Here is a 21955-nt window from a genome sequence, read left to right on the forward strand (position 1 = left end):
TCATGTTGTTCATTATATACCTTAAGAAATTTTCAGTATGAATAAAAATAACAGCATATAGACATTTATTTCAATTTTTCAGTATAACAAATAAAAGATTAATCTGACCTAAAGAAAAATATTTTCCCCAGAGTACTATTTTCCTTGTAAGAAGTGGCTTTATATTTTCTCCCTTGTCTCAATCTAATGAGTTCTATTTTATACATGTCATTTGTGTTATTTTTTATCATAGATGTGACAACTAATGTTATCAAAACCACCATGGACTCATTAGAAGTTAGATGAAATGTGCAGCAGATTTTGATATTTGTCAATAGATAACATTGGTCCATCACAATGAGCTATTGACATCGTTTGAAACAGCATCTATGTTGAAACACTATCAAAATTTTAGGCTGAAGGGAATGCAGTATATTAAACCAAATAGACTTCCTGTCTGTTGCAAGGCCAGAGAAAGAACATGGGGTTAACTAAAAGGAATAATGTGCAATTTAATTAATGGGAGGTATAGCTTTTCATCAATTTAGGCCAGGATTAGTAACTTTGTACTTCTAAAATCTTCTGTAGAATCTAGTTATCCATAAGTTTGAATAGACACTGACTTTGAGGGAATAACACACATGAAATAAGCTATTAAGTTTGCAACACATTTGTAGTTTATAATTATAGTTATCACTGGGCTCCTTTTAGTAGGTATCATGAAAACTTACAGTGAAAAGGCTGGTGTTGAACCCCTTGTGGTTTAAAATAGTTCTATCAGTAAATAATAGGCATTTATGGCTTCAAAGTTGATGACAGCTATATGTTTTAAAAATTGTGTTGTACGAAGCCTATTTGGAAAGTATCAAAGAGGTACTTTTGCACTCTTACAGTATAATTTATCTCTGGAAATAAGTTGCAAAATTGAAGCATGATTACATAGTGTCAAAAGCTTTGTTGTCTCCAACATTATGGAGGATTTTTCCTGCATTTCAAATTAAAGAACTCATTTTATCATCTGTTTAACAGCTGTCTTCTTTAACTCAAAAAAATTCTAAGAACAAGACAAAAATACAACAGTTTGCTAAATATTCACCATAACATCTGAAGAGACAACCAAAATCCCAAAAGTTTAGAAAAAGCTAACTAAAATTCCGTTAAGAAACAAAGTGACATCACAAAGATGGCAGTGTAGGAGACCCCCATTCTCTGTCTCTCTTTCCCAAAAATCAACTCTTAGACAGCTATCCATGAACAAAAACAACTCTTAAAGAAGTATGAAGCCCACTAATGAAACTTCAGTAATACAGTGGAAGAAAAAGCCTTGAAAATAGCTGTACTAAAAGGGAAGGAATAACAGGGTTATTTTGCCTCTCCCCAGCCAGCACAACCTTGCACTGAAAGGGAATTCTCAAACCACAAAGTGCTACCTTCACTGGAATAGGGAGAGCAGAGAGAGTGTCCACTTCTCTAGTTTTGGGGGGAACTCCACAAAGGACAAATTTTAATTTTACCTAACCAAGACACTGGCAAAGTAGAGACATAGAGAGACGGCTAGGAACAAGGAAAAAAATCTGGAGCTATCAGTGCCAGACCCCATCGGAGGTGACCAGTTCCCAGTCATGTATTATGTGGACAAACCCAGAAATTTTCACCACTGAGACCACTGGCAGCCCAGCTGCTGTGGATGCCATGCAGATTTCATCTGTTCTTTTCCCATGGATATTTGTGTTTGCTGAAGCCAGCTTTCTGAGTTCCTGCACACTCCCTCCCTTCCCACCACCCACTGAAGCCCAAATACCCTATCTGAAGCCTGCCAAGCTCTCTGCAGCTGGAGCATGTGCAAGATAATAGCCTAGGTCCTCATGGCTAACTCCCCCACCATGCATGCTCTCAGGGCCGGCCCTTCCAGCTGTACACTTGCATGCCACCACCTGATGCCCATCCATGTCCATAACCATAGCAAGATCATTCATCTAAGGATGTGTACACTGCTTGCTAAGTCTCCCAAACCCCCACCAAAGCTGCTGTGAACATGGGATAGGGCCTGTCTCCCATCACTGGCCTGCACAATTGGACTTATGCTCAACTAATTCCCCACATGTCCATCTGCGAGCCTCCAAATTCACTCCCATCACCCATCTATACTGCTGTATGTATACATAACTGTGGAGACACCTTGTAGCCACAGAAGTACATCGAAAGAGCCAAGGCTCATGGAAACCCTTGTGAGCCTGATTCCAGCCCTGTCTTGGGTTACTGGTCTGCACCAGTGGGCTCACCTAGAACTTGCACCTCCATTGGTTTACCTCTAAACTCCTGGCCGAGCTTCCAACACTGGCCTCCACTCTTGTGTGCCCACAATGTAAACCAGCAATTCAGAAAGTGAGACCTCCAAAATTTGTTCTGTCTACCTAGGGTCTCTTGAGAATCCATATGAATTTAAGGATGAAATATTTCTTTCCACAAAAAAATATCTGCAGGATTTTGATGGGGATTGCACTGCATCATAGATTGATTTGAGTCATACTAACATTGAAGGGAAGCCTTCCAATACATAGACAGGCAGATCTTTCCATTTATTTCTGTTTTGTTTGATTTCTGTCAACATTCTTCAGTTTTCAATGTATAAATCCTTCATCTCTTTGGTTAAGTTTACACCTAAGTATTTTATTATTTTTGATTCTATTGTTAATGGACTTGTTTCTCAATTTCCTTTTTCAATCATTCATTGTTAATGTATAGACTATGCATATTGATTTTGTATCCCTCATCTTTGCTGAATCTGTCTTAATTCTACCAGATTTATGGTATCTCTAGAGTTTTCTGCATATAATATTTTTATATCTGTGAACAAATTAATTTTCTTTCTTCCCAATTTGTATGACTTTTATTTAGTTTCCTTGAATAATTGCTCTGGATATTATTTCCAGTACTATGTTGAATAGAAGGGGAACTCTATAATTTTTAAAGTATTTTAAAGTTCAAATTCTTTAAGAGAGTTGAAGAGGAAGAGGATATGATGTTAAGAAGAAGAATAATAGAAGCAGAGCCAAAATGACAGCGTGAGTAGAGCAGTGGAAATATCCTCCCAAAACCACATATTTTTTTGAAAATACAACAGACAACTCTTCCTAAAAGAAAAACCAGAAGACACAAGACAACATTCAGACCACATCCACACCTGCGGGAACCCAGCACCTCACGAAGGGGGTAAGATACAAGCTACAGCCCCGTGGGAACAGAGTGCCCCACAACCCAGCTCGAGGTGGGAGGAGAGCAGTTGGAGCAGGGAGGGAGAGGGAGCCCAGGACTGCTGAACACCCAGCCCCAGCCATCCGCACCAGAGCGCAGACACAGTGCGTGCATGGGGTGCTGGAAACTAGGTAAACAGGACAGTACGACCTGTGAGTGGGTCCCCGCAGCCGGCGCCCCAGGGACAAAGAAAAGCGAGTGCTTTTTGGAAGTGTTAAAGGGACAGGGACCCCAGAGCTAGAAGGAAGCATCCTGGGACACAGTCTATCAGCTGGGAATCTGGGAAATCTGGGGACTCTAATCGCCTGGGCAGCAGGGAGCATGGAGGACAATCAAGGAGATAGTTTTCCAGCGATTCCCCTAAAACACGGCTACTCCATAGCGGAGCAGCAGCCCAAGGAAGGCCATGCCCACAGCAGCAGGGGACATAAACTCCATAGCAGCCAGGAAAGAATCAGAAGCCCTGTCTGCATGCAGCTTCCCAGCACAAGCCACCAGAGGTCGCTGTTCACCCAGGAGAGGAAGGCCACAAACCAACAAGAAGGGAAGTTCGTCCAGCCATCACTCATCCCAGCTCTGCAAACTATTCCTATCACCATGAAAAGACAAAATTACAGGCAAACCAAGATCACAGAGACACCAGAGAAGGAGACAGACCTAACCAGTCTTCCTGAAAAAGAATTCAAAATAAAAATCATAAACATGCTGACAGAGATGAAGAGAAATATACAAGAGCTAAGGGATGAAGTCTGGAGGGAGATTACAGATGTCCGGAATGAGATTACAGAAGCCTGGAAGGAGATAACAGAAGGGAAACAAACTCTGAAAGGATTTAAAAGCTGAATGGATAAGATGCACGAGGCCATTGATGGAATAGAAACGAGAGCAGGAACGCATAGAGGTTGGCACAGAGAGAGATAAAAGGATCTACAGGAATGAAACAATATTAAGTGAACTGTTTGACCAAACGAAAAGGAACAATATCCATATTATAGAGGGACCAGAAGAAGAAGAAGAGAGAAAAAGGGATAGAAAGTGTCTTTGAAGAAATAAATGCTGAAACCTTCCCCAAACTGGGGGAGGAAATAATAGAACAGACCACGGAAATATACAGAAATCCCAACAGGAGAACAACACCAAGACACATAATAATTAAAAAGACAAAGATCAAGGACAAGGAAAGGGTTTTAAAGGCAGCTAGAGAGAAAAAGGTCACTTATAAAGGAAAACCCATCAGGCTTTCATCAAACTTCTCAACAGAAACCTTACAAGCCAGAAGAGAATGGCATGAATATTTAATGCAATGAAACAGAAGGGCCTTGAGCCAAGGTTAATGGATCCGGCACGATTATCATTTAAATATGAAGGAGGGATTAAATGATTCCCAGACAAGGAAAAGATGAGGGAATTTGCCTCTCACGAACCACCTCTACAGGGTATTTTAGAGGGACTGTTATAGACAGGAGAACTCCTAAGACTAAACAGATGTCACCAGAGAAAATAAAATCACAGCACAGAAAGCAGACCAAACAAAAACTAACTAAAGACAAAAAATAAGATAAACTACAAACTAAAAGCAGTTAAAGGAAACACGAAAGAACACAGAATTAAACAACCAACATATAAGAATGGAGGAGGAGGAATAAGAAGGGAGAGAAGCAAAGAATCCTCAGACAGTATATAACCGCTCAATAAGCAAGCTAAGTTAGGCAGTAATATACTAAAGAGGGTAACCTGGAACCTTCGGTAACCATGAATCGAAAGCCTGCAATGGCAATAAGTACATATCTTTCAATAGTCACCCTAAATGTAAATGGGCAGAATGCACCAATCAAAAGACACAGGGTAATAGAATGGATTAAAAAACGAGACCCATCTATATGCTACTTACAAGAAAGTCACCTCAAACCAAAAGGCATGCAGAGATTAAAAGTCAAGGGAAGGAAAAACATATTTCAGGCAAACAACAGAGAGAAGAAAACAGGGGTTGCAGTACTAGTATAAGACAAAACAGAATTCAAACAAAGAAAGTAACCAGATGTAATGAAGGAGATTACATAATGATAAAGGGCTCAGTCCAACAAGAGGATTACCATTCTAAATATATATGCCCAAACACTGGAGCACCAGCATATGTGAAACAAATACTAACAGAACTAAAGAGGGAAATAGAATGCATTTTAGGAGACTTCAACACACCACTCACCCCGAAGGAGAGATCTACTGGGCAGAAAATAAGTAAGGACATGTAGGCAATGAACAACACACTAGAATAGATGGATCTAATAGACATCTATAGAACTCTACATCCAAAAGGAACAGGATATACATTCTTCTCAAGTGCACATGGAACATTCTGCAGAATAGACCACATACTAGCTCACAAAAAGAGCCTCAGTAAATTCCAGAATTTTGAAATTCTACCAACCAACTTTTCAGACCACAACGGTATAAAACTATAAATACATTCTACAAAGGAAACAAAAAGGTTCACAAAAACATGGAGGCTTAACAACATGCACCTAAATAACCAACGGATCAATGAACAAATTAAAATAGAGATCAAGGAATATATGGAAACAAAAAACAACAACAACACAAAGCCCCATCTTCTGTGAGATGCAGTGAAAGCAGTATTAAGAGGAAAGAATATAGCGATCCAGGCACACTTAAAGAAGGAAGAACAATCCGAAATGAATAGTCTAACATCACAATTATTGAAACTTGGAAAAGAAGAACAAATGAGTCCTAAAGTCAGCAGAAGGAGGGACATAATATATATCAGAGAAGAAATAAACAAAATTGAGAAGAATAAAACAATAGGACAACTCAATGAAACCAAGTGCTGGTTCTTTGAGAAAATAAAGAAAATAGATAAGCCTCCAGCCAAAATTATTAAGAGCAAAAGAGAATCAACACACATCAACAGAATCAGAAACGAGAATGGAAAAATCAAGACAGACTCCTCAGAAATACAAATATGATAACAAGCTGAAAAACATAGAAGAAATGAACAACTTCCTAGAAAAATACAACCTTCCAAGACTGACCAAGGAAGAAACCCACAAGTTAAACAAACCAATTATGAGCAAAGAAATTGAAACGGTAATCAAAAAACTACCCAAGAACAAAGACCATGGGCCACATAGATTCACCTCAGAATATTATCAGACATGCAGAGAAGACATAATACCCATTCTCCTTAAAGTTTTCCAAAAAATAGAGGAGGAGGGGATACTCCCAAAATCATTCTATGAAGCTAACATCACCCTAATACCAAAACCAGGCAAGGACCCCACCAAAAAAGAAAACTACAGACCAATATCCCTGATGAATGTAGATGCAAAAATACTCAACAAAATATTAGCAAACTGAATTAAAAAATATATCAAAAGGATCATACACCATGACCAAGTGGGATTCATCCCAGGGATGCAAGGATGGTACAACATTCGAAAGTCCATCAACATCATTAACCAAATCAACAAAAAGAAAGACAAAAACTACATGATAAACTCCATAGATGCTGAAAAAGCATTTGACAAAGTTCAACATCCATTCATGATAAAAACTCAGCAAAATGGGAATAGAGGGCAAGTACCTCAACATAATAAAGGCCATATATGGTAAACACACCGCCGACATCATACTGAACAGCGAAAAGCTGAAAGATTTTACTCTGTGATCGGGAACAAGACAGGGATGTCCACTCTCCCCACTGATATTTAACATAGGACTGGATACCCTAGCCACGGCAATCAGATAAAACAAAGAAATACAAGGAATCCAGATTGGTAAAGAAGAAGTTAAACAGTCACTCTTTGCAGATGACATGGTATTGTATATAAAAAAACCAAAAAACTCCACTCCAAAACTACTAGAAATGATATCGCAATAGAGCAAAGTTGCAGGATACAAAACTAACACACAGAAATCTGTGGCTTTCCTATACACTAACAATGAACCAATAGAAAGAGAAACTAGGAAAACAATTCCATTCACAATTGCATCAATAAGAATAAAGTACCTAGGAATAACCCAAACCAAAGAAGTGAAAGACCTGATCCCTGAAAACTACAAGACACTCTTAAGACAAATTAAGAGGATAGAAGGAAATGGAAACCAATCCCATGCTCTTGGCTAGAAAGAATTAATATTTTCAAAATGACCATCTTGCCCAAAGCAATATAGAGATTCGATGCAATCCCTATCAAATTACCAACAACATTCTTCAACGAACTGGAACAAATAGCTCAAAAATTCATATGGAAACACCAAAGACCCCGAATAGATAAAGTAATCCTGAGAAGGAAGAATAAAGTGGGGGGGATCTTGCTCCTCATCTTCAAGCTCTACTACAGAGTCACAGTAATTAAGATATTTTGTACTGGCATAAGAACATTGTCACAGAACAGTGGAACAGAATAGAGACTCCAGACATTACACCAAACATATATGGTCAATTAATATAGAATAAAGAAGCTATGGACATACAATGGGGAAATGACTGTCTCTTCAACATATGGTGCTGGAAAAACTGGACAACTATATGTAAGAGAATGAAACTGGACCATTGTCTAACCCCATACACAGAAGTAAATTTGAAATGGATCAAAGACCTGAATGTAAGTCATGAAACCATACAACTTAGAAAAAAATATAGGCAAAAATCTCTTAGATATAAACGTGAGTGACCTCTTCTTGAACATATCTCCCTGGGCAAGGGAAACAAAACCAAAAATGAACAAATGGACTATATCAAGCTAAAAGCTTCAGTACAATAAAGGACACCATCAATAGAACAAAAAGGCACCTTCTGTAAGGGAGAATATATTTGTAAATGACACATCCGATAAAGGATTGATATCTGAAATATATAAAGACATCACCCACCTCAACAAACAAAAGCAAATAATCCAACAAAAAATGGGCAGAGGAACTGTATAGACAGTTCTCCAAAAAAGAAATTCAGATGGCCAACAGACACATAAAAAGATGCTCCACATCGCTAATTATCAGAGAAATGCAAATTAAAACCACAATGAGATATCATCTCACACCAGTAAGTATGGCTACCATCCAAAAGACAAACAACAACAAATGTTGGTGAGGCTGTGGAGAAAGGGGAACCTTCCTACACTCCTAGTGGGAATGTAAGTTAGTTCAACCACTGTGGAAAGCAGTATGGAGGTTCCTCCAAATGTCCAAAATAGACTTACCATTTGACCAAGGAATTCCACTCCTAGTAATTTACCCTAAGAATGCAGCACTCCAGTTTGAAAAACACAGATGCACCTCTATGTTTATTGCACCACTATTTACAATAGCCAAGAATTGGAAGCAACCTAAGTGTCCATCAGTAGATGAGTGGATAAAGAAGATGTGGTACATATACACAATGGTATATTACTCAGCCATAAGAAGAAAACAAATCCTACCATTTACAACAACATGGATGGAGCTAGAGGGTATTATGCTCAGTGAAATAAACCAGGTGGAGAAAGACAAGTACCAAATTATTTAACTCATATGTGGAGGATAAGAACAAAGGAAAAACTGAGGGAACAAAACAGCAGCAGAATCACAGAACCCACGAATGAACTGAAAGTTACCAAAGGGAAAGGGACTGGGAACGATGGGTAGGTAGGGAGTGATAAAGAGGGGGAAGAAAAAAAGGGGGTATTATGATGAGCATGAAAAATGTGGGGGTGGTAGAATGGGGATAGTTGTGCAACACAAACTTGACAAGTAGTGATACTACAACATTTTGCTATGCTGATGGCAGTGACTGTAATGGAGTTTGTGTTGGGGACTTGGAATAGGAGAGAGCATAGTAAACATAATATTCTTCATGTAATTGTAGATTAATGATAACAAAAATAGAGAAAGAAAAGGGGGATTACTCCCTGATAGGATAAAACTAACTGCAAATCAATGATTAATGCACACTTTACATATCCTTTATTTTTATCTTTTAAGGGGTGTCAGATGATCGGCTATGGAAGCAATTTTTCTAATAATATTCATTCCTCAAAAAAAAAAACAGTTCCTCTGTGGTGATCTCCAATAGGTTCTTCACAGTGGTATAAATGTCATATCAACGTGTGAGCAAAGGGTTTGTTTGTGTTTATACAGAGGACCAAAGCCTAATTTGGCTACCCAGAAAACGAACTAAGATATGATATGAAGAAGAACTTGCAACATCAACATCCTCTGGAAGAGTCATTCCAGAAGATGATCATCAAAAATCTTCAATAAAGATCCTGGTGCTGTTGCAGTTGTAGCTGCATTTATCGCACCAGTTCCTGGACTTGCCATTGGCATGAAGATGGAGATATCTAACCTGGCCTGTGCATACAGCAAAACAACAAATTTGACTGGATCTGTACTGTCGGAACTCAACCAAGAATTAGGAGAAGTGAAAGTTGAAGTTCTCCAAAATCGTGCGACTATAGACTATCTACTGTTCAAAGAACATATGGGATGTGAACAGTTCCCAGGAAGGTGCTGTTTTAATTCGTCTGATTTTTCTCAAACTATTCAAATTCAGTTAGACAATATCCATCATATCATTGATAAGTTCTAACAGATGCCTAGGGTGCCTAACTGGTTTTCTTGGTTTCACTGAATATGGCTGGTAATTGTAGGTCTGCTTTTGTTATGTAGCTGTATTCCTATTATGTTAATGTCTGTACACAATTTAATTAGTAGCTTAAAACCTATACATACTTATGTTACTCTACAAGAAGATATGTCAAAGAAATCATCAATCTTCCCATGTTTTCTCCTGTCTGTTACTTCCATAGCTTTTCTTCCTTCCTAATTACAACCCTTTAGAAGAATTCGTGCCTAATATCGAAAACTGCTGACTATCATAATTCTTCCAAGTGGTAAAGATACCTCAAGACAAACGCTGGGCGTAGAAGCCACAGGGCATAAATCTGCAAATAGGTAAAAATCTAACCTCTTCAAACAATATTGCTTCTCTCTCACTTACAAACTTTACATTTCCAAGCATGGCCCTGGAAGATGAATGGTTAGCCAGAGACGGGTAAGATTCCTCAAGGGAGGAACAACCTAAGACAGGCACAGTCGCAGCGGGGCCATCAGGTGAGAAATTGGGGATCAACAGAGGTGAGGCTTAGAACCACAGCCCCCCTGTTTTGAGAGATATCTTCTGCATCTGTGGATGTTTTGTTGCCCTTGTCTAGCTTGGATTAATACTTAGTCTATCCCCACAGACCTGATCATCTACATTTGCCTTCTTACAGCACTAAATCATGTTTTCTACCTTTATCTTGCATCTACCTACCACTTCATCACTTTATAAAAAAATAATAATAATAAGGGTAAAATGTGGGATTCACATATAAATCAAGTATAAAAATCAAATGAATAATTATATCTGACTTGTTTATAGTTCATGATGCATGATCAAAACTGAAAGTTTCTGTGATATGACTGCCCTTGCACTGTTCACCATGTAAGAACTTATTCACTATGTAAGAACTTGTTTGTTATGCTTCAGAAGATTGGAGACTGTTGAGAATTAGGCTTGGGGTTGATTAATGATTGTGCATTGAGTCCCCTCTACAGAATTTTATTGTTGTTAACAACTATTTTGTCAATAAATATGAGAGATGCCATCTCAAAAAATAAAAATAATAATAATAAACAGATTGTCCATCTTCCCCCTCAACCATAATTATATTATTTTGTACAAAGTTAAATATACTTTTTTGACTTTATGGTTTTAGCTGTTTCTTGTAGAATTTAACCAAAGAGTGTGGTTGAAAATGATTAATATCATACAAAAATTCAATGTAAATTTTTCGGTTTCCTTTATCTTGTGTATTAACATTGATTATTTTACAGTATCTCTATAGCACTAAAATACTAAATACTGCATCTTACACTGTACTTTTAAGATACTCTTCAGATCTGTGTGAAAACTATGCCTTAGTTTATTGCCTGGCCCTTTAAATTTGTTTTCTGTCTTCCTCTTCCTGAAAGTAAAAATTCCCTCTCCTTACTCCATGCATTTAGCTGTTTGTCCTAAATAGGCTCACCATGTTTAATGCCTTCATTTTAAAAGCCTCAAGTATTTGTTGCTAATATACTTATTTTTTAAGTCTTCTATGTTAAAGATTATAGTGTGCTTTATGAAGTAAAGTTAAAAATGAAACATTATCGAGCTGAGGCAGAGCAAAGATGGTGACATGAGTAGAGCTGCAGAAATCTCCTCCCAAATCCATATATATTTTTGGAAACTCAATAAATACAACTATCCCTAAAAGAGAGACCAGAAGATACAGGACAACAGCCAGGCTACATCTACACCTGTGAGAACACAGCACCTCACAAAGGGAGTACGATAAAAGCTGTGTCCTGGCGGGACCCTTGTGCCCCTCACCCCAGCTCCCAGTGGGAGGAGAGGAGTTGGAGCAGGGAGGTAGAGGGAGCATAGTACTGCTAAACACCCAGCCCTAGAAATATGCACTGGAGGACAGACATACAATGTGTGGAGTGCTGGATACTAGGGGAATGGGACAGTAAAACTTGAGAGTGGGTCCCTGCAGCCAGCGCCCCTGGGAAAAAAAGGAAAGCAACTGCTTTTTGAAAGACTTAAAGGAACAGGGACCCCACAGGTGGACAGAAACATCATGGGACACTTAACCTAGCAGCTGGAAATCCCAGGGAACTCTGGGTGCCCAGCAGTGCAGCTCAGAGGCCCGAGCAGCCTCCCATCTGTTTCCCCTCAGATTCCACTCCACAATACAGGAGAAGCAGACTGAGGCAGCAGGGAAGAGCTTCTTTCACAACAGCTGGGCAAGAATTAGAAAGACTGTCTGCATGCAGCTGCCCAGCACAAGCCAATAGGGGTCACTGTTCTCCCAGGAAAAGAAGAACACAACTAGCAAGAAGGGATGTTCTCCCAGACAACACATGCACCAGTTCCCCACAACTATCTCTATCGCCATGAAAAGGCAGAAGCATTTGATACAGACCAGACTAACCCAGACATCCTCTCCTGAGAAGGAATCTGGGCAGATATACCTAACCAATATCCATGAAAAAGAATTTGAAATAAAGGTCATAACCATGCTGTTGGAGCTGTAGATAAATACACAAGAGCTAAGGGATGACGTCTGGAAGGAGATTACAGAAATGAAAAATCCTCTTTAAGGATCTATAAGCAGAATGGAATTAGAAGCAAGATACCATTGATGGAATAGAAGCGAAAGAAAAGGAATGCATACAAGCTGATGCAGATACAGATCAAAGGATATCCAGGAATGAATCACTATTCAGAGAACAGTGTAACCAATCCACACAGAAAAGTATTCACATTATAGGGGTACCAGAAGAAGAAGATAGAGAAAAAGGGATAGAAAGTGTCTTTGAATAAATAATTGTTGAAAACTTCCCCAAATTGGGGGAGGAAATTATCATTCAGACCACAGAATTACACAGAACTCCCAACAGAAGGGACCCAAGCAGGACAACACCAAGACACATAATAATTAAAATTGCAAAGATCAAAGACAAGGACAGAGTTTTAAACGCACCTACAGAGGAAAAAAGTCACCTACAAAGGAAAACCCATCAGGTTATCAACAGCTTTCTCAACAGAAACCTTCAGGTAAGAAGAGAATGGCATTATATATTTAATGCAATGAAACAGAAGGGCCTTGAACAAAGAACACTGTGTCCAGCACGATTATCATTTAAAAATGAAGGAGGGATTAAACAATTCCCAGACAAGCAAAGTTGAGGGAATTTGCCTCCCTCAAATCACCTCTACAGGGAATTTTAGAGGGACTGCTCTAGATGGGAGCACTCCTAATGCTAAACAGATGCAACCAGAGGAAATAATACCAAAGCAAAGAGAGCAGACCAACTAGATACTAAATAAAGGCAAAAGGGAGGCAGTGCCAAGAAGGCGGCATGAGTAGGACAGTGGAATCTCCTCCCAAAAGCATATATATTTTCAAAAATACAACAAATACAACTATCCCTAAAAGAGAGACCAGAAGACACAGGACAACAGTCAGACTACATCCACACCTGTGAGAACCCCGTGTCTGGTGAAAGGGGTAAGATACAATCCAAAGGCCAGCAGGACCCGAGGCCCCTCACCCCAGCTCCCGGTGGGAGGGGAGGAGTCAGGGCGTGAAGGGAGAGGGAGCCAAGGACTGCTAAACACGGCAAAAGAAGATAACATTGAACATTTGGTAAACACGAATCTAAAGCCTGCAATGGCAATAAGTACATATCTTTTAATAATTTCCCTAAATGAAATGGACTGAACGTACCAATCACAAGACACAGAGTAATAGAATGGATGAAAAGCAAGACCCATCTATATGCCGCTTACAAGAGACCGACCTCAAACTCAAAGACATGTGCAGACTAAAAGTCAAGGGATGGAAAAAGATATTTCATGCAAACAACGAGGAAAAAAAGCAGGTGTTGCAGTACTAGTATTTGCAGACAAAACAGACTTCAAAACAATGAAAGCAAAAGAGATAAAGAATGACCATACATAATGATAATGGGTTCAGTCCAACAAGAGGATATAACCATTATAAACATATATGCACCCAATAGAGGAGCACCAATATATGTGAAACAAATATTAACATAATTAAAGGAGGAAATAGAATTCAGTGCAATCATTTTGGGAGACTTTAACACACCACTAACTCCAAAGGACAGATCTACCAGACACAAAATAAGTAAGGACACAGAGGCACTGTACAACACACTAGAACAGATGGACCTAAAAGACATCTATAGAACTCTACATCCAAAAGCAACAGGATACACATTATTCTCAAGTGCACATGGAACATTCTCCAGAATAGACAACATACTGGGCTACAAAAAGAGCCTCAGTAAATTCAAAAAGATTGAAATTCTACCAACCAACTTTTCAGACCACAAAGGCAAAGAACTAGAAATAAATTGTGTAAAGAATGTAAAAAGGCCCGCAAACACATGGAGGCTTAACAACGTGCTCCAATAAAATCAATGGATCAACCACCAGGTCAAAATAGAGATAAATCAATATATGGAAACAAATGACAAAAACAACACAAAGCCCCAATTTGTGTGGGATGCAGCGAAAGCAGTCTTAAGAGAAAAGTATATAGCAATCCAGGCATATTTAAAGAAGGAAAAAAATCCTAAGTGACTAGTCTAATGTAACAATTATCAAAATTGAAAAAAGAAGAACAAATGAGGCTAAAAGTCAGCAGAAAGAGGGACACAATAAATATCAGAGAAGAAATAAACAAAATTGAGAAGAATAAAACAATATAAAAAATCAATGAAACCAATAACTGGTTATTTGAGAATATCAACAAAATAGATAAGCCTCTAGCCAAACTTATTAAGAGAAAAAGAGAATCAATACACATAAACAGAATCAAAAATGAGAAAGAAAAATCACAATGAACCCAATAGAAATATAAATAATAATTAGAGAATACTATGAAAACCTATATGCTAAGAAGTTGGAAAACCTGGAAAAAATGGACAACTTCTTAGAAAAACAAAACCTTCCAAGACCTTCCAAGGAAGAAACACTAAATCTAAACAAACAAAATACCAGCAAAGAAATTGAAGCAGTAAACAAAAAACTACCCAGGAAAGAAAAAACCTGGACCAGATGGATTTACCTCAGAATTTTATCAGACATACAAAGAAGACATAATACCCATTCTCCTTAGAGTTTTCCAAAAAACAGAAGAGGAGGGCCTACTCTCAAATTTATTCTATGAGCCAACATTACCCTAATAACAAAACCAGGCAAAGACCCCACCAGAAAAGAAAATTACAGACCAATATCCCTGATGAATATAGATGCAAAATTACTCAGCAAAATATTAGCAAACTGAGTACAAAAGTACATCAAAAAGATCATACATCATGACCAAGCGGGATTCACCCCAGGGATGCAAGGATGGTACAACATTCGAAGATCCATCAACATCATCCTTCACATAAACAAAAAGAAAGACAAAAACTACAGGATCATCTCCATAGATGCAGAAAAATCATTCAACTAAATTCAACATCCATTCATTATATAAACTCTAAGCAGAATGTAACAGGGCAAGTTACTCAACATAATAAAGGCCATATATGATTAACCCACAACCAACATCATACTGAACAGTGAGAAGCTGAAATCTTTCCCTCTGTGTTCAGGAAAAAGACAGAGATGCCCAATCTCCCCACTGTTATTCAACATAGTACTGGAGGTCCTAGCCATGTCAATTAGACAAAACAAAGAAATACAAGGAATCCATATTGGTAAAGTGGGAGGTAAATTGTCACTATTCACAGATGACATGATACTGTACATAAAAAACCCTAAAGACTCCACTCCAAAACTACTAGAACTGATATCGCAATACAGAAAAGTTGCAGGATACAAAATTAACACACAGAAATCTGTGGCTTTCCTATACACTAACAATGAACCAATAGAAAGAGAAATCAGGAAAACAATTACATTCACAATTGCATCAAAAAGAATAAAATACCTAGGAATAAACCTAACCAAGGAAGTGAAAGATCAATACCCTGAAAACTATAAGATGCTCTTAAGGGAAATTAAATAAGACACTAACAAATGGAAACTCTCCCCATGCTCTTGGCTAGGAAGAATTAATATCGTCAAAATGGCCATCCTGCAAAAGCAATACAGATTTGATGCAGTCCGTATCAAATTACCAGCAACATTCTTCAACAAACTGGAACAAATAGTTCAAAAATTCATATGGAAACACCAAAGAACCCGAATAGCTAAAGCAAGCCTGAGAAGGAAGAATAAAGTGGGGGGGGGGATTTTGCTCCTCAATTTCAAGCTCTACTACAAAGTCACAGTAATAAGACAATTTGTACTGGCACAAGAACATTGGCACAGACCAGTGTAACAGAATAGAGACTCCAGACATTACACCAAACATATATGGTCAATTAATATAGAATAAAGGAGCCATGGACATACAATGGGGGAAATGACTGTCTCTTCAACAGATGGTGCTGACAAAACTGGACAGCTACATGTAAGAGAAAGAAACTGGATCACTGTATAACCCCATAAACAAAAGTAAATTTGAAATGGATCAAAGACCTGAATGTAAGTGATGAAAACATAAAATTCCTAGAAAAAAACATAGGCAAAAATCTCTTGGACATAAACATTAGCGATTTCTTCACGAACTTATCTCCCCAGGCAAGGGAAACAAAAGCATAAAGTAGCCAAGTGGGGCTAAATCAAGCTGAAATTCTTCTGTACAGCAAAGGACACCATCAAAAGAACAAAACGGTACCCCACAGTATGGGAGAATACATTCCTAAATGACAGATCCGATGAAGGGTTGACATCCAAAAGATATAAAGAGCTCATGCACCTCAACAAACAAAAAGCAAATAATCCAATAAAAAATGGGCAGAGGAGTTGAACAGTTTTCCAGCGAAGAAATTCAGATGGCCAGCAGACACATGAAAAGATGCTCCACATTGCTAGTCATCAGAGAAATGCAAATTAAAACCACAATAAGATATCACCTCACACCAGTAAGGATCGCCACCATCCAAAAGACAAACAACAACAAATGTTTGCAAGGATGTGGAGAAAGGGGAACCCTCCCACACTGCTGGTGGGAATGTAAATTAGTTCAACTATTGTGGAAAGCAGTGTGGAGGTTCCTCAAAATGCTTAAAATGGAAATACCGTTTGACCCAGAAATTCCACTTCTAGGAACTTACCCTAAGAATGCAGCACTCAAGTTTGAAAAAGATAGATGCACCCCTATGTTTATCGCAGCACTATTTACAATAGCCAGGAAATGGCAGCAACTTAAGTGTCTATCAGTAGATGAATGGATAAAGAATATGTGGTACATATACAAAATGGAATATTATTCATCCATAAGATGTAAACAAATCATAACATTTGCAACAGTATGGATGGAACAAGAGGGTATTATGGTCAGTGAAATAAGCCAGGCAGAGAAAGAAAAGTATCAAATGATTCACTCATATGTGGAGTATAAGATTAAAGAAAAACTGAAGGAACAAAACAGCAGCCATCTCACAGAATGCAATAGTGAACTAACAGTTACCAAAGGGAAAGGGACTAGAGAGGATGGGTGGGAAGGGAGGGAGAAGGATGTGGAAAAAGAAAGGGGGTATTATGATTAGCATGTACAGTTAGCATGTAGCGGGAGAATGGGGAGCTGTGCAACACAGTGAAGTAGTGATTCTATAGCATTTTACTATGCTGAAGGACAGTGACTGTAATGGTGTGTGTGGGGGGGGACCTGATGAAGAGGGAACCTAGTAAACATGATATTCTTCATGTAACTGTAGATTAATGATGACAAAGTAAAAAGTTTTTAAAAAGGTAGCTGAAAGATGAAAAAAAGTCACATTATCATAATATCTTATTTCCAAAAGTATAGCTCCATTTTTGATGTGTTCTTTTAAAGTGGGGATCTTTTATAGAGTCCATTTTATTGGAAGTTATGGCAAGTGATTTACCAGACCAATACTGACAACTTCACATTTGAAATATATAACAGCTAGCAATTTTCAGCCACAGTGTATAGGATGGTTAACTCTGTGCTATATGTATGCCATATTACTACAGTATGGCCCAGGTGAGGTCTTGTCACAGTCTACCGCTAAGCAGAAAAATCTGCTAAGATATCATCTTAAACAAAGTACACCAAAGGGAAAGGCCACACTAGTGAGAGGACCAGCAATATTGAATGAAGACAAGGGGGCTGTTTGCTTTTGTTCACCAACTTAACTGAATATTTGTTCATTTCTTTTCAGTTTATTTCTATGTGAAATATAGCTAACAAAACAGATGAGTCCATTTCCAAAACATCTCTTTACCCCTAAGAAAAAAGTAAATATTTATGTAATATGGATACAAATATTTCAAAAATAAAAAAAAATAATGTTTATTGTTTAGGCATTCTTTGAGCTGAATTTTTTTTCATCTGCTGGAGCTGCAACAACAAATTAACATAGACTAGGTGGCTTAAAGGACAAATATTTATTTCTCACAATTCTGGAGGCTGGAAAATCAGCAATCAAGGTGTCAATAGATTCACTATCTGTTAAGAAACCTCTTCCTGCTTTAAAGACCGTCTTCTTGCTATATCCTCACATTATTTAGAGACAGTGGATTCTGGTCTTTTTCTCTTCTTGTAAGGCCTCTAATCCCATTGTGGGGGTTCTATCATTATGATATCAGCTAATCTTAAATGTCTAATGAAGTTCCCACTTCTAAATGCCATTACATTGGGCTTCCACAAGAATTTTGAAGGGACACAAACATTCACTCCATAGCAATTAACAGTATTATCAAATCATTAACAGAGATATAAGATACATTTATAATTAATTATTATAATCAGATATATAATAGACTAATAAAATTTAAGCAAGTGAAGTGTTTAAGAAATTGTCCTATAATTAAAACTGGACAGGATAAATTCCCGGTGTCCTATGCACTACCTAGCAATTCATCTGGGCATTATTTTATTTAAAAGTTTTACAGAAATAGTGCTTGCTTCGGCAGCACATATACTAAATTGGAAGGATACAGAGAAGATTATCATGGCCCCTAAAAAAAAATAAAGAATAAAGTTTTACAGAAATAGATTCGTATACACGGAAAACAAGACTGGTGGTTGTCATAGCGAGATGGGTGGGGTGGTGGATGAAATAGGTGAAGGGCACAAAGAGATGCAAACTTCAAATCGTAAAATAAGTTAGTCACAGGAATGAAAGTACAGAATAGGGAATATAGTCAGTAAAGTGTGATTTCTTTGTATGTTCACAAATGGTAACTACACTTAAAATGGTGAGGATTTAATAATGAAGTGTAATTGTTGAAAAGCTATGTTTTATGTATAAAATCATTAAATATAGCATATTACCTATATTTCAACTAAAAAATTGAAAAAAAGAATGAATTTAAAATTTGATAATTTTATATTCACTAGGTTATTTCCTATTTTGTAGAGGTAGAATTATGTGCTATATGAAGTTGAAAACTGGTAGAAATATAGATGACTTTTTATCTAAGCTATGCAAGTGGATTATGTCCAGTAAATGTACATTTGATTGCCACTCAGAAGGAAAAATTAAGCCAACATACTAAATTTCATTGTTTTACAAGATATAAACCCATTTTATACATATTGACAAATTTATGTCAGTATTTCTACCAACTGTCTTTCATCTAAGTTCTCCTTTGAACCAGTCTGATTATATTACTTGTCCTATCATTAGCTACTGTATTAAATACAATTTTTGACTAACGTTCATTTTATGTTTGTGAGTTATGATTTCAAATTTCTGAAAATATACTTGAGCAGATATATAAAATACAGTGAATTAAAAGGTGTAACATATACTTCACTCACACACTGTTCTGTATTGGGTTCTGCTTTACTGGTCTGACCATTATTTCCATCAGAATCATCAGTGTAATTGTCAGTTGTGTCCTTTCAGTAGTGAAATTTATTTTAAAATGACGGATGTGATTCTTTTGCTTGTTGTATATATAAAATCCCAATATAATTGTAAAATAATGTATGAGTCCCATGCCCCAGGAACAAAAAAATGTATAAAATATACTTAGTAGTTAACTTACATATCTAACTATTACAGAATAAAATTAAAACATATATAATTTTGAGTCTTTTACCTATGGTTAAAGGAAATGGTTGTGCAATGGTCCTCTGTGGATCCTCCTTTCATTTTGAAATTCTTTCTGACTTTGTGGTGTTCACTTATCATCTTCTCTATCCCAATACATTCCAAGTTCCAAAATGTTAAAATGAGCATGAACTTGGCAACTGGATTTTGCATTAATCACAGGGTGTTTTCAATATATCTGTGTACAGTTCCTTCAAGTTCAAAATTTATTACAGAATTGTGACTAACTGTAACTTGGACATGTCTGGGTTAGATTTGGTGGGAGAAAAAACAAAATATCTAGGTAAGGTAATGAGCCGTGAAGGAATTTCAATGTAGGATGTGCTTAGGTAGGTTTGAAACACTCTGACAGGAAGGGGACTAAGGAAGTTTTCTTCAAACTGCCTTTGGAGGGCAAACTATTTCTATTGAGATTATTTATTTGGAACAACAATGGAAGGCTGGTGAGATGAGGAGAATGCCCCAAGCCAGTCTTTGGCAATGCTACTTAGTAACATCTACAGTGAGCCAACTTAGGCACACCTGTTAGTTTTCAAGATAAAAATTCTATACTAAAAAGAGCACCTGGTTTGTTCTTCTGGCTCAGGCCTCATTCTATTAGTTTCATGACCAGGTTATATCAATTAACCTAAACCTTAGCTTCCTGAATCTGTAAAAGTGACTCAATTGCCTTTGCATCCTCTACAGCTTTAAGATCCACATATATGGGATCACTAGTCTGTCTCTAAAATTTTTCTATATAAAAGCAAATGCAGAAAATAGATGGGTCAGGTTGATAAATTATTTTAAAATATACAAATGGAATATGTCTCCTCTTTTATAATTAGTAGAATAATAATAAAATTCAAATTTATTTGCCTTTAGTATTTGCTTGACTCTGGTTGAATTTTTTCCTGTAATTTGGCCTTAGGATCCATTCCCCCCAAAATAGAGGGCTTTGTCTTACATCTCTTATACTCTCCTTAAGGTCTTTGTTTTCAGAAATGAAAATAAAATCTCTCAGTGTGTTTAAAACAGCTTCGGAGACATTATTTTGCTATTCTCTATATTTAATGAAGGTGATTTCAATACAAGGTTTAGAGCCACTTCACCCTTTATCTCTCTTCTTTTTTATTCTTGATTGTGAACAAAAGTAATTTCCAGGTTGACAAGGAGGTAGAGGGAAAGGTAGTTATGATAAACCCACACTTAAGAGAGCAAGGCCCTTTTTTCTGATTTATATATGCTGCAATTTTTTATACTCAGTAGTGAAGCATTAGGAAACTAAAATAAAGAATAGATTTTCATAAAGACAGGCTCTGTGCAAAACAGTATTGCCACATAGAGTGAATAACAATATAAGGTGCTAACTAAATTTGAATCTCAGATAATGCATATTTTTATCTCTTTTTTTGAGGGGGCATCTCTCATATTTATTGATCAAATGCTTGTTAATAACAATAAAATTCTGTATAGGGGACTCAATGCACAATCATTAATCAACCCCAAGCCTAATTCTCAACAGTCTCCAATCTTCTGAAGCATAACGAACAAGTTCTTCCATAGTGAACAACCCACTGTTTAATGTACAAATTTAATCTCCCGCATTTTGTGCAGTCACTTATCTGCAATTAGTGAGATAACGATTTTTCCAGATTGGGAAGATGTTAAACAAAACTTGGCCATAATTGGGTCTATCTTATGCCAATCAAATTTTACCGACCAATGAGAATAGCCTAGGACGAGAAACGAGCTGAAGGGGCATTTCTATCAGGCTCTTAACGGCCAAAAGGCAGTTCTGTCACTGGTAAGAGGGAAAGTAAAAATATTATAATTTATTGGTTTAATACAAAAATCCTTCCTCTCTTGGCAATAGTTGATGATATCGGGAGAAAGAACTGATACTTAATAAAGACGTAGAATGATTTTCACCGCCTGCCTGATGTAAGTCCTAGTAGGTCGGCGAAAACGAAGCTGCTGATCCACA

At 37.4% G+C, this 21955-nt stretch overlaps 1 non-coding gene across 1 annotated transcript; it reads left to right on the forward strand.

Annotated features, from left to right (window-relative positions):
* The first annotated feature begins 18828 nt into the window (after positions 1–18828).
* On the forward strand, positions 18829–18935 carry LOC130682336 (U6 spliceosomal RNA). The gene has a single exon (XR_008995555.1). It is a non-coding gene; the product is annotated as a U6 spliceosomal RNA (small nuclear RNA).
* Positions 18936–21955: the final 3020 nt, after the last annotated feature.

Source organism: Manis pentadactyla, unplaced genomic scaffold, assembly GCF_030020395.1.
Source record: "Manis pentadactyla isolate mManPen7 unplaced genomic scaffold, mManPen7.hap1 scaffold_291, whole genome shotgun sequence".
Taxonomy (NCBI): Eukaryota; Metazoa; Chordata; class Mammalia; order Pholidota; family Manidae; genus Manis; species Manis pentadactyla.